This window comes from Lissotriton vulgaris, chromosome 3_1, assembly GCF_964263255.1.
Source record: "Lissotriton vulgaris chromosome 3_1, aLisVul1.2, whole genome shotgun sequence".
In the NCBI taxonomy this organism is placed as follows: domain Eukaryota; kingdom Metazoa; phylum Chordata; class Amphibia; order Caudata; family Salamandridae; genus Lissotriton; species Lissotriton vulgaris.
Window position 1 is genome coordinate 1,743,349,211 of NC_141689.1, and position 14,921 is coordinate 1,743,364,131.

Sequence of the window (14,921 nt, forward strand, 5' to 3'; positions counted from 1 at the left end):
CCTGTCTCCACGCCTTTTAACACAGAACCGTGGAGAGATCGGGCACCGGACCCAGCTCCGCTCAACCTTGCGATCTGGCTCCTGAAATCCTAGAATTCAGATATCTTAACCTTCCTCCAGACTGCATGAATGTCATAAAAGAAGCTAGACGTCCAACCACTAGAGCATGCTATGCAGCTAAGTGGAAACGCTTTGTAATATATTGTCACAACAACAATATTAATCCCCTAGACGTGTCTATTCAACACATCATAGAATACCTATTACACCTCCAAATATGTAACTTAGCATACACGTCTATTAGACTGCATCTTGCTGACATAGTAGCATATCTTCAAAACAGACAGCATCTATCTTTCTTCAGAGTGCCTGCTATTAATGCCTTTATGGAAGGCCTTAAGAGAATAATTCCTCCCAGAGTACCACCGTCACCGGTGTGGAATGTGAACATTCTCACACGACTAATGGGACCTCCCTTCGAACCTTTACATAAATGTGAACAACAATTTTTAACATGGAAAGTTGCGTTCCTACTAGCTATTACTTCTCTACGGAGAGTTAGTGAACTACAAGCACTAACCAGTCAAGAACCTTTTTATTTATTTTTTATATATATATAATATGTATATATGTATATATTTTGTATGCAAGGATCAGAAGATATACAGAGACCATGAGCAATAAAAGCAACATCAGGGATACAATTTGAACATATAGACAAATCAAGAGATAACATCTAGGAGGATTTACAGGATTCTATACTTCAAAACAACAAAAGGATAAAGAAGGAGAAAAATTGTATATAAATAAAAATACAATTAATATTTTGCCAAAATATGCAAGCAAGGAAAGAAACAATTCTACAGTCCATTAAATCCAACAGTTATGGGGGTCCATATTTTTAACCCTCTTATCCTCTTGCGAATACTCTTGGTTTTAAATATAGCAACTTCAATATTATACATGGATAATAATGGAAAATAACGGGGGATCTGGAGATATCCAATCCTTGGTAATACAGGCGCGTAGGACAGCCATACAAATAAAAAGGAAAGCAACACGTGCCTTCGGTCTGTGTTGCACATTAGAATCAATACCTAACCTCACCTTCTCTGCCGAGATACATATTGGGGAACTAAGTATCTCTATCAAAAACTGTTGAATAGACATTAAAATAACTGAAAGCTTAGGACATAAAAAAAAATATGCTGCGCATCTGCAGCGTAGAACCGCATCTACTACCACTGGCTCCAGCACCGGTACACCATTTAGAAACTTTCCTGGGAGAATAATCTAAATCATACAAAACCATATAGTGTTGTGCCCGCATCCTGCCGGAAATCAAAACTTCATTAGCCAAAGTGATAGAGGGATGGAGGGATGGAGGTCGATTGTCCCTGAATTTAGATTAGTTCTCCATTTATCTTGACATTGGTCTAAATCATCTGGCAATATCTGTAAATTTACATAAGAAAAACCAATGGACATCCCTTTTCCAATCCCCTTTATCAAAGGAATTTTCATGAACCAAGAGTTATATTGCCCCAGCAACCCATAATAGCTACGACTTTGTATCCTACGTGGTGCAAGGCTGTCCTTCGTCACCGTTATTTGCGTTATATATTGACTTTTTTTTGGCAAAATTAACCGATTGTATACAGATTAAACCAGTAAATATGTGATGTGGAATATACAGCCCTCGCCTATGCAGACGATATTGTTGTCATAACCACCGATCTACCGTTCGCCTTAGTAACTATAGAAGATCTTGCTGGGTAGTTCAGTCAATTCTCTGGGTACAAGTTAAACATAAATAAGACTCAGATCCTATATGTGGGGGGTGATCCCCCGAGGGATATATCAGTTGTAAAAGAGGCAACATATATAGGGATCAAAATTACCTCACTCGTTAATAAGATTCCGGAAATCAATATCAATCCTGTTTTAGATAATCACCTTCATTTATCATTATACGGTAGAGCAAATGTGTTAAAAATGATGGTTCTCCCCAAATTTCTTTATTTATTTAGATCCGTCCCATTAGAATTTCCTTTAAGTTGTTTTAAAAAACTCGAAAATATCTCCTCCAGAGTTCTGTGGGGGTATAAACGACATAGAAGGGCTCTTAAAAAAATGGCACTTCCAAGACCTAGTGGGGGGTGGGGTATTCCCTATTTTTTATATTACTATTGGGCATCGGTCTTGCAATTTATCTCCCCTCTAGTTGTAGGTGAAAAAACAAACTATTGCCATGCCATAACCCCTCAATATACAAATTTGCAATTGGTGAAGGGGTTAACAGTTGTCTATTGAAAATTCTGGAACCTAGTTATTGTACAAAAAACTAAGTTTAAAGTGCTGATCTCTGCTTTCTTGATTTGGAGACAAATTAAGCGTCATCTAGGGCTTCCTCAAATAAACCACTATACCCCTTTTGATTCAGCTGGCCTCCTCCTCATTGTTTTTCGAGATGTAACAACCAGGAACTGGCATCAGCTAGGTATTAGCAGTTTAGGGGATATGTTTCAAGATCTCCAACTCCTGTCTTTCATTGAGATACAACGTAAATATGGCGTGCAAAAGAAGGAAGAACCTTTTTTTAAAATGCATCATAATAAGGTCGTTCTCCGTACTAATCCAAAATTCCTGCCCAAGGTCATTTCTCCCTTCCACCTCAATCAATCTGTGAAACTGCCAGTTTTCTTCTCGCAGCCACAGACATTAGCACAAAGAGTTCTTCATACCTTAGATGTCAAAAGAGCATTGTTATACTACATCGAAAGAACACAACAGTTTCGTAAGACCAAACCACTTTTTGAGTCTTTCTCACCACCACGCAAAGGCAACCCATATAAAAAACTGGGTTAGCTAGATGGATTGTCAAATGCATTCAGATTTGCTACTACAAAGCTAAACGTACATTATCTGTTCCTCCTAAAGCCCACTCTACAAGGAAAATGGGGGCTTCAATGGCATTTTTAGGGAACATTCCCCTAGATGACATCTGCAAAGCAGCTACATGGTCTACACCGCACACATTCACAAAACACTATTGTGTAGATGTGCAAACTAAACAACAAGCTAATGTGGGCCAGGCTGTTCTCAAAACATTATTTCAAACTACTGCAACAGATAGGAAAGGTTAGCATACGTTCGATCGACAGGTGTAAGAGCTGACGGCCACTCACTACTTAATACCCTGTTCTGAGTTCTGAGTCTCAGCGCGGGGACACACCATTGGTGTAACCAGGCGCTCTATAAATGGAATAAATAAATAAATAGGGGTGGTTGCTGCTAGAGATGGGTACTGCTATACAATCTGTGCACAGTGTGTTATCTGCAGCTCATATGCCTCGAACGGAAAATGCTACTTACCAGTATGCATCTGTTCTTGGCATGTAGAGCTGCAGAGTTACACACGCCCACCCGCCTCCCCAGCTACCCTTGTCTGTCCCAGTATTATCTTAATTAGATACAGCTTACATGGACATCCTTCCTTTTCTTGCAAAGCTCCATCATTTCCCTAAAGGCGAAAAACAATCTGAGGATGGCGCCGATGCCCATGCGCAATGTGGTCCAAAGGAGGAGTCGCCAATCTCGTGACTTCCAAAGAACTTTTCAGGACAAAAACAAACTGCAAACATCCGGGCAAAACACTAGGTGGCGATCTTTGCCCAGTGTGTAACTCTGCAGCTCTACATGCCAAGAACAAATGCATACTGGTAAGTAGCATTTTCCTACACATTCCTTGCCTTAGAATTACCCCCAGGCGTCAGACTGGATCCGGAGAATTTTTCATCTGCGTTACCCCTACGTGTCGAAAGGTGGCGTCGGTTGGTCCCGCGTTCTTCATTGGCGTCGTGGTCGCCGGGGTGACGTCGCACAGCTACTTGAATGCTAGCCAGCACAGATCTGGAGAGAGCGGTTCCTCCAGTCACTTTTTGACTGAATCTTTTGCGACTTTTGTCAACACCGTTTTTGAGTCGATTTGTTCCTGGTGTACGAGGAATGCCCAGTTTCAAGACTTAGGAGTTCTGCCGAAAGCGGATGTCTGCGACTGACCCGCACCACGTGTGCCTGTGGTGTTTGGATCGGGACCATGACCCCAAGTCTTGTTCCGACTGCTGGACCATGAATCCGAAGTCTTTGCGGGAGTGAACCCGAAAGCTTCTCGAGGCCTGGCAGTCTGCTCCATTCGAGGTCCTGGTTGCATGAGAGGTCGAGGGACCGGTCGAGGAGCCACCATCACCACTCTTCCTTAAAGTCTTCGCACTCCTCAGGTAAGTCGAAGCACAAGAAGTCGTCGAAAAAGCATTGCCGCTCTTCGACGTCTCACCGTATGACGGCTGCCGCGACAAGGGATGCGGGTGGTAATCCTTTCGCTGCTCCGTGAGCGTAGCCCGAAGGGTCGTCTCAGAGCTTCCCTCCCTTCCCGGGACCCTGAGCGACCCCTGCCCAGCTTTGAGCTTTTTACGAAGCGATGCATGCCATCTTTGGGCAGCTCGACTCCGCTGGCGTGCCTTCGGGCCCCGCGAACTCTGCTAGGAGACCTGGCCCTTAAACACAGGCTGCTTCGACCCGGTACCTTAGGGTCCCATTGGATCCAGGCCTTGATACGGATTGGCGCCATTCGTCCTCATAACACCACCCCTGGCGCCGAATCCACCGGCACCACGTCCGCTAACGACCCCGGTTGTGTCCCCAACTGGCGTCGACCCGTGCCTCTACCCCGACGTAGACAGGGAGCCGTACCGGCATCGGCCGACGCTGTATCCTACGCTGATGGGTGCTTTTGTTCCCCTGTCCTATCCTGGTTCTTTTCAGCCAGATTGGCAACCAGAGGACGGTGAGGAGGACTGGGAGGGGTCTAGAGACCCTCTAACTGGCCAGTTGAAATATGATCAGGACTGACAAGAGGGTTTGGGGATTCCCGTGGTCTGGATACCTCTGCAGATCTTGGCATGTTGTCTCCTCTTACCGTGGCTATGGAGGAGGGAGCATCTTACCCAGTGGTGTTGCGGAGGGCGGCCGAGGCTCTCAACCTCTAGTACCTACGGTGGCAGTCGGGACTAACCTCCTGACAAAGGAGCTTCATCCTGAAGTGAGCTCTTCTGAGCCCCTGCTGCCGTTCAACTAAGACCTCAGAGACATCCTTTTGGGCACCTGGTCAAGGCCCAACACTGGGGCTCCAGTGGATAGGATGATTCCCCGACGCTACCGCCCAGTGTGAGAAAGTGCCATCTTCCTTGCATGGTATGCCCCCACTTTTTGCTGAATTGCTGATGTACTTTGCCTGAGTTTGCCCTGGGTTCCTGCCAATCAGTACCTGTGTTCCTTCCCTATAAACTGCATTGAAGCCTGAACCCTATTGGCATATATGGCCACAGGTCAGCCCCCGGTAAATGGTACCCAGGGCACTGTCACTAGAGAAGGCCCCTAGGGGCTGCAGCACTTATTATGCCACCCTTAGAGGCCCTGTACCCTGATACACACACACTGCCTTTGCAGGCTGAGAGTCTTGGTGCAGAAATAAACAGAGTCGACCTGGCACACAATCTTTAATAAATATTGAATTGAAGTGTCCTGTCTGCCCTCGACCCTGGAGACTGGTTGCTAGTGTTGGACTTGTACGACACCTACTTTCACATCCCTGTCCTGCCGGCCCACCGCGTTACCTGCGGTTCACGGTAGGCCACAAGCACTTTCAGTTTACAGTGCTCCCCTTTGGCCTTACCAGTGCCCCTCGGGTATTCACGAAAATGATGGCGGTGTACGCAGCTCATCTGCGCAGATTAGGGGTTCAAGTCTTCCCCTATCTCGACGTCTGGCTGTTGAAGGCGGGCTCGCCCCAGGCAGTCGTCTGCCACCTCCAGACTATGGCTGACCTACTGCACTCACAGGGGTTCTCCAGGAACGAGCCGAAGTTGCACCTGATTCACTCTCAGAAGCGCCTCTTCATCACAGCGGTTCTGGACACAATGCAGTTTCGTGCTTACCCTCCCGAGCAGCGAGTCTGGGATATTCGGGCTTTGATTCTGATCTTTCAGCCTCTATCCTGGGTTTTGGTCAGAATGACCCTGAGGCTGTTGGGCCTCATGGCCTCTTGTATCCTGCTGGTCGATCATGCCAGGTAGCATATGCGGGCTCTGCAGTGGGACCTGAAGTTCCAGTGGGCGCAGCATCAGGGGAATCTGTCCAATTGCGTCCAGATCTCACAGGGCCCTGCACGACAATTGCAGTGCTGGCTAATGAACCCGGATTGATTCAACGGCAGATCCCTCTCCCTTGCCCAACTAGAATACACAATGGTGACATACACATCGCTTCTGGGGTGGGGCGTCCACATGGGAGAGGCTGAGATCAGAGGCCTCTGGTCTCCGGTGGAGTCTGGGCTCACATCAACCTTCTGGAGCTCCGGGCGATCAGTCTTGCCCTAAAGGCATTCTTTTCCTCTGTTCGGGGAAGGGTATTGCATGTGTTCACGATCCACACAACCACCAGGTGGTACTGCAACAAACAAGTCAAGGTGGGGTTGTGGACCCTATGTCAAAAGGCTTTCCGTCTCTGGACATGGCTGGAACATCATGGCATATCCCTGGTGGGTCAACACCTGGCAGGTTCTCTGAACGCCAGGGCGGACGAACTCTGCCGCAGGAGCATGATGGATCACGAATGGCGTCTTCACTCGGAAGTGGCCCAAGGTCTCTTTCAGCAGTGGGGAGAGCCTTGGTTAGATCTATTCGCCACCGAAGAGAACGCGTAATGTCAGCAATTCTGCATGTTGGAATTTCCAAGGTGGCACTCGCTAGACGGCGCTTTTCGGCGTGAGTGGAGTTGCGGTTTTCTATACGCTTTTCTGCCTATACCACTAATGCACAGAGTGCTGAAGAAGATCAAGCGTGACCAGGCTCAAGTCATTCTTGTGGCTCCGGATTGGGCATGAAGAGTCTGGTATACCGAGCTGTTACGCATGGCCATCGATCCTCCGATTAGCCTGCCTCTTCACCCCCTTGCGTGGAGATTGAGCGGCAACAGTTGACAGCCTTAGACTTCCTCGCGAATTCTGTGATATTACCCTGGCAGCCAGGCGTCCCTCCACTAAGACGGCATACGCCTGCAGATGGAACACATTTGTGGCATGGTGCACAGCGAAGACTGTGGATCCCCTTTCTGCCCCTCTTTCTGAGGTGGTCTTCTTTCTTTGGCCTAGCAGGGCTCTACTCTGGGCACTATTAAGGGCTACCTTGCTGTCATTTCAGCCTTTCTTAGGCTACCTGATCCGCCTTCTCTTTTCAGGTCCTGTGTTGTAAATTGCTTCCTCAACGGCTTTACTCATCTTTTTCCTCCTATTCTCTTCGTAATGCCCCAGTGGGACTTAAACTTGGTTCTGACTTAACTTATGTGCGCTCCCTTTGAGGAACTTCATAACTGTCCTCTCAGAATTCTTACCTTAAATGCTTTTCTGGTTGCCATCACCTCTGCTCGGAGGGTGACTGAGCTCTAGTCTCTTTCTTCAAAACTTCCTTTCCTGGCTGTTCACCCAGACAAGGTTGTACTAAGAACCAGACCTTCCTTTCTTCCCAAGGTGGTTAATTCTGTCCACATTGGCCAAACCATCACTATGCCCACCTTCTTTCCACCTCTGCATCCTTACAAAGAATGAGAGGCTCCAGCCTCTGGATCTAAAACTGGCGATTTGGATCGCACCAAAAATTTCGGGTGGATGACCATCTCTTTGTGGGTTTTGTGGGCGCAAAGAAAGGTTGGGCTGTGCACAAATAGACCATCTCTTAGGTGGGTCGTTTGGTGCATTAAGGTTTGCTATTCCTTGGCAAAGGAGCCTTCAGTGGGGCTGCACGCCCATTCCGCCAGGGCGACTGCAGCTACTACTGCTTTGGGACGAGGAGTACCCCCTCAATGACATCTGTCAGGCAGCTATGTGGGCATCTCTGAATTACGGCCTGGACAGCCAAGGGCGGAGAGACCGCTTTTTTGGCCGTTCTGTTATCCAGGACTTTCTGGTGTGAACTTGGTTCGCCGACAAACCTCCAGGGTTAGTATTGCTGGGGTATCTATTCTAAGGTAAGGAATCTATAACTGTTTCTTTCAGATAAACCAGTTACTTACCTTCGGTAACAATATATCTGTAAGAAACATAGGTTAGTTATAGATTCCTTCCCGGTCCCACCACCCCCCATCCTCCCAGTTCTGCTAACTGACTTCTAGGGTTAAGGACTTCCTTACAAGGCCATATTTTTGTGCACCAGTGGTCAGTGTCTTGCATGGCTCTGCGCTTCTGCCGTGGAAAGTAGTGTACAGAACGGACGTCCGCGCGCAAGGGCGGTGTCTAAGTAGCTGCTGCGACGTCATCCCGGCGACCACCACGACGACTAACGCGGAGCCGACCGACGCCACCTTTCGACGCGCAGGGGTACTGCTGAAGAAAAATTCTCCAGATCCAGTCTGGCGCCTGGGGGTATTACGAAGGTAAGCAATCTAAAACTAAACTAGGTTTCTTACAGATATATTGTTACCGAAGGTAAGTAACTTGTTCATTTAGTTATATTTATTTCATATAACCAAGCAAGCCTGGCCCAGGTAAGTGTAAATGGTACTTTTCAAGAAAGGTTGCACAATACAACTAAGCTGAGTGAAAATGAGTTTGTTACTGGTTTGTAAATACTTTGAATACAGTTGAAATTACTGTTAGATTAATGTTGATTACTTTGCAGATTACTTTATAAATTACTTGTTCTACTCATTGTGATATGACTAGATATCACACTGGCACATTTCCTACAAAAAAGGTAAGTAAAGCAGGTTTTGTTTTTTTGCAGTTTCTTAGTGTTCCATACAAACCAACTCCACACTTAGAATTTTTTTCACAGAAAAGCAGTCAATGCAATCCTATGGGAGGAGATGGCGTTAAAGGTTTACAGGTAAGTACTTGGTTGTGTGAGTTTGTTTTCCGGGGTTAGAACCAGGGTTCCCCCAGGGTCGAGGATTCACACTCAAAGCACCCTCTGCTGCACTATGGCGGCTGGGTGCAGAGTCCTGAGGCCCAATGTCATCCAATGGGGAATTGGGGGCCTCCGTTTGGTGGCTGCTCACGAGCAGGCCACAAGGTTGTGAGAGCAAAGCTTCTGGTGTTAGGCTCAGGGCAAAGGAGGATCTGATTTAGCACACAAGGTGCACCCACAGCGGCTCTGGGGTGCAGGTTGCTGGTTTGGCACCAGTGCCTTGTTGATTTTAAAAGGGATTCTCCAGTTGCAACAAACACTGCAGGCTCAGGGACGAAGATCTTCTGGAAGTGACGACCGGTTGGAGAGGTAAGTTGGGATGCTGGGACACTGTCGGTTGGGCCACCCAAGGCCTTGGGACCTCTGGTGCAGGGGTGTCTTTAGGTGTCTGGTTTTTCTTACTGGCTCCAGTTGCTGTCGGGGGATCCTCCAGAAAGGGGGTGCAGGCGTAGTTTGGAGATTGGAGGCAGGTCAGAGATCGCCAGATTTCCGTTCAGGTTTGCTGGGGAAACCTCCTCGTGGTGTTGGGCCACTCGGGCAGTGGGTGTCTGGTACAGAGTACTGCAGAGTCTCTGATTTGTCCGGAGCCAGAGTCTGTGGGTTAGCATATCAGGTGCTCACAGGAGACAAAGTCTTGGTTTGAGAAAGCAGGGCAGGTCCTACAGGCTTCTTGGTGGATGCTGGCTGCAGAACACTCCAGGATTTCGTGAAGCAGGTTCGAGGTGGGGAGATGCCGGTTGGGCTGGGGCCAAGTCAGTGGGCGTCGCCCCTTCTTAGTTCAGCACAGCTTCTTCTATCCTTCTCTCGTCTGAGGAGGCACGGTTTGTGGCTTCCCCTAAATACTAGATTTAGGTATGTTACAGGTTGAGACCAATGGTCCCTTTCTTGGGGTGTGTACACCCCCTATTATGCCACTCTGCAGTGGGAGGGGGCATAAGCCTCCCTCTGGTTGGCTGGTTCCCCCATTTGCAAAGTGACAGGGACTGAGAGTTGTGCTTCACCTCGCCTCCCCCACCTGAGGGGTGTGTTTGCCAAAGGTGGGCACACCTCTCCTCCTAACTTGGTTTTCTAGCTGATTCTCCCGCCCAAAGTGGGGGTTAGAACTGGTGGGGGCCAGTTGCTGGGAGCAGCAAATGGTTGGGGTAGCTCAAAAAGGTGGCAACCCTTTGTGGCTTCCCCTTCTTGGATCCTGCCTATCCTGAAGGAGGAGGCTTGGCACCGCGTCCCAGGATGTGCATTGTTTCAGGAGCCCTAGAGTGGCAGGCTCTCGAACCAGGGGTCCAGAAACATGTCTGGTGGTGTAAGCCTGCGAGCAGCCACTTAGCCAGGACATTAGTCTTTGACCATTTTTCATGGGGCATCTCTAAAATGCCCTCTGAGTGCATTTTTTCATTAAAACACACACTGGCATCAGTGTGAGTTTAATGTGCTGAGAAGTTTGATACAAATCTTCCCAGTATTCAGTAAAGCCATTATGGTGCGGTGGAGTTCATAATGACAATCTCCCAGCCCCATATACTCTTTATGGCATTACTGCACTTAATATGTCTAAGAATTGAAGTAGACGCTGTAGAGGCACAGGGTGGCTCATGCACCACTGATATAGTACACCCAGCTAGAGGGGTGGCTTACCTATGCCAGGGCAGTGGATTGTAGGCATGGCACACTGCGATTTGTGCCATGTCGACTCTTCACTGTTTTCTGCACCAGAACACGCAGCCTGCAAAGGCAGTCTGTGGGTGTAAAGGTACAGGGTCTCTAAGGCGAGCATAATAGGTGCTGCAGCCCTTAGAGGGCTTCCCTGGTGCCTATGGTACCTTTTACAAGGGACGTACATGTGGCCAGAGAGTTGCCAATTGCAACAGTACAGTTTATGGAAAAAACATAGGCCCCCCCGGACATAGGCAGAGGTTAAAGTTAGATAGACCCTTGCTCTCTAAAGTGGTAGCTTGGTTGTGCAGTAAGGCAGTATCAGAGGACAGTGTTAAGCATTTAATGTACACACTCAATCAGCAAATGAATTCACACACTTAACTGAACTCTAGGGCAATTGTGTTTATAAAAATATACTATTTATTTTAAGAAACAAGCAAGCCTGGTACAGGTAAGCATTACTTACTTTTCAGTAATAAGTTACTAGATATAGAACAGTTTGAAAAGGTAATAGAAATTGTACTTTGTTTGATTTACAGGGGGCAGGTGTATGCAACACTCAGCAAATACAGTACATTGAAATGAATAGGCTTTTTCAGTAAATTGCAGGTAGGTTACTTTTTACGTTACTTTTCTAACTCTGTGCTTGATACCTAGATTCAACACTGGGACATTTCCTAGAAACAGGTAAGTAATTATGTTTTGGTTATTCACATGATTTTTAAAGAATATTTTCAGTTTTCAAAACTCCACACTTAGAATGACTTTGGAGCTGTACATTGAAATGAATAGGCTTTTACAATAAATTGCAAGTAAGTTACTTTTCACGTCACTTTTTTTACCCCGTGCTGGATACTTGGATTCAGCACTGGGACATTTCATGCAAACAGGTGAGTAAACATTTTTTGGTTATTTCTGTGATTTTTAAGGAATATTTTTTGATTTCAAAACTCCACACTTTGAAACTTTTTCAAGAAAAAATGTCAATGTTATTCTATAGAGGTAAAACAGGTTAACGGTTCTCGGGTAAGTAATCAGCTGTGGGAGTTAAGGTTCTGGGGTTAGACTCTGGGGGATGGGGTCTCCCAGGGTCAGTGATGCACTGTTGTTGCACCCTCCGCGGCACTACTGCGGCCGGGTGCAGAGTGTTGAAGCCCAGTGTTATCCTATGGAGGATAGGGAGTCTCCGGTTGGTGGCGGCTGGCAAGCAGGCCACGGGGTTGTGGGAGCAAAGCTCCTAGGGTGCAGGGGTGCCTTTTTGGGTCGGATTTTCTTACCCGCTCTGGTCGCAGTAGGGGGGGAGGTCCTCTTGATTGTGGCGGCAGGCGTCTTCAGGAGGCTTGAGGCAGGTCAGGGGTCACGGGTGTCGGTCAGGATCGCTGAAGGGACCCCCTTGTGGTGTTTTTCCGCTCGGGCCGGGTTCGGCGGGTGCATAGTGAGCTGGATTCGTGGTCTCTGGCTGGCACCAGAATCTGCAGTTTGAACAAGTATGGTGTTAACAGGAGATTTCAGTCTTTGAAGTGAAGGCAGGCAGGTCCTCCGGTGTTTTTGAGGTTGCTGGCTGCAGGACACACCAGGGTTTACCAAAGGAGCAGGTTCGAGGGGAGACAGGCAGGTAGGGCTGGGGCCAAGTCAGTGGGCGTCCTCGTTAGCTCTGCACGGCTCTTCGGTCCTTCTCTCCAGTGGGGGGGGGGGCAGGAGCCTGTCTCTGGTTGGCTGAGTCCCCCCCATCCTCAAGATGGCGGTGAATCGAGGTTGTGCTTCACCTCACCTCCCCCACCTGAGGAGTAGAGTTGGCAGAGGTGGGCACACCTCTCTTCCTCACTGGTTTTCCCCGCCGGTTCTCCTGCCCAAAGGGGGTTAGAACTAGTGGGGACCACCAGTTGCTGAAAGCAAGTGGTCTGGAGAGGCTCACAAAGGCCGTATGCCTTTGAAGCTTCTCCTTCGTGAACCCTGCCCATCCTGGCGGAAGAGGCTTGGCACCTCATCCCAAGATGTGCATAGTTTCAGGCCCCCTGAGAGCAGCAAGCTCTCAACCCAGGGGTCCAGAAACATGTCTGGTGGTTGGCAGCCTAAGCAGCCACTCAGTCAGGTCACTAGGTGTTGGTCGAGTTTCAGGGGGCATCTCTAAGATGCCCTCTGTTGTGTATTTTACATTAAATCCCACACTGGCATCAGTGTGGGTTTAATGTGCTAAGAAGTTTGATACCAAACTTTGTCGTCTTGCGTGGAGATTGAGTGGCAGCAGTTGATGGCTTTTTGTCCTCCCCCCTGAAGTGTATAACGTTATTCTGGCAGCCAGGCGTCCCTCCACCAAGACGGGTTAAGCCTGCAGATGGAAAAGTTTGTATCATTTTGTACGGAAAGGTCTATTGATCTTTGTCTGCCTTCCTTTCTAATATATTGTTTATTTTGTCTCTTGCCCAGCAGGGCTCTGCTTTTGGCACAATGGAATGGAATCTGCCCTGTCTCCGTTCTTGTGGCTGCCTGACCAACCCTCCTTATTTAAATCTCCCTATGTAAATCGATTTTTAAAAGGACTTGTACATATGTTCCCACTATCCCCTTTCACTATGCCCCAGTGGGACCTTAATTTGGTTCTCACATCTCTGCTTGTGAGCTCCCCTTGCCTTTACACAATTATCCCCTCAGGCTGCTCACCCTCAAACAGACTTTTTTGTGGTGATTACATTGGCCAGGAAAATGAGTGCGCTGCAGGCTTTATCATCCAAGCCGCTCTCACTTTTTTCCCTGGCAAACTGGTCCTTTGCGCTAGGCCCTCTTTACTGCCAAAAGTGTTAACACCTTTTTATGTGTGACACTCCGTCATATTGGCCACTTTCTATGCTCCTCCACATTTTTCTAAAGAAGTGGAGCATCTCCATCTGGACCAAAAAAGGGCATGGTTGTTCCACCCTGACTGTGCACGAGAGTTCAGGGTGGACGACTAACTCTTCGTGGGGTATGTTGATGTGAAGAAAGGTTGGTCAGTGCAGAAACGGTCCATCTCTCCATGGGTCATTCTCTGCATCAAGATCTGCTATGCAGTGGGAATAAGGTTGCCTCCTGAAGGCTTTAGAGCTTATGCCACCAGAGCGAAGGCTGCAACCACTGCGTTAGTCCGTGGATTTCCATTCCAGTCAGGTAACAACGTGGGTGTCCCTGCACACGTTTATCATACATTACTTCCTGGACAGTCAGGTCCGCTAGGACAATCATTTCATCCGTTCGGTCCTTCAGGACTTCTTAGTTTAAATTTGGCAACAGACTCTCCCCTGGGGATAGTATTGCTTGGGTATCAACTCAAAATTAAGGAATCTGCTGCTAGAGGTCTCTATCAGGGGAATAAGTAACTTAACTTCGGTAACGGCTTATCTTATGAAGACTGTATCTAGCCGGAGATTCCTTACCGACCCACCCATCCTCCCGCTCTGCAGACAGATTTCTATGGTTAGGGCTGATCCCCTTCAGGGCTCTCGTTTAGACACACCAGTGTCCGAACACTTCATGGCTCTGCGCTTCTGGAGTGGAAAGTCGTGAAAATTCACTGCCGTCAGCATGCCGAGGTGAAGGCTATATAGGTGACGCACACATCACTCCCTGTGCCAGCGAAGCCGACTGACACTACCTACAGGCACGCCGATGTACTGCTCACAAATAATATTCAGGATCCAGTGTGACGCCTGGGGAATTCAGAGGTAAGGAATCTGTGGCTAGATATAGTGTCTACCTGAAAAGGAATTACTGAAGGTAAGCAACTTGTTCATTTAGCTGCTGTGGCACCTTAAATAGAGAATAGATGGCACCAGTCAATTTTTTATTTCCCAGTAGCTAACTCTTATGGAAGGCCTTAAGAGAAATTTACCCCTTGGATGCCACCACTACCCACACAGCACTTGAACATTGTCCTTTCCTTGTGCTGGCATTGCTAAATGGATAGTTGTGTACCCAAATCTGTTATGCTAAATCAAACTGGACACGTGCTGTGTCAAGGGCACATTCCACTCGCAAGAAAAGGAGGCACTATGGTGTTCGTGGGCAACAACTCTTGTAGACCTAGTTAAGGCAGCAACCTGGTTTTCTATTCACACATAATAATCATTGTTGATGGACAAGTCTGGCAATCTGCTCTTACACCTTTTTTTCAAACTTCACGACCAGCTTACAAACCATCATTTTAGGTGAAGTGCTTATCTTTTAAATCTGTGGAGTGCATGTGATCTAAACCAGCACTTGCTGCAAATTTAT

At 47.7% G+C, this 14,921-nt stretch overlaps 1 protein-coding gene across 1 annotated transcript in view; it reads left to right on the forward strand.

Annotated features, from left to right (window-relative positions):
* Window positions 1-14,921, forward strand: part of NAA15 (N-alpha-acetyltransferase 15, NatA auxiliary subunit) — a 778,287-nt gene that overhangs the window by 551,640 nt on the left and 211,726 nt on the right. The window lies entirely within an intron of this gene.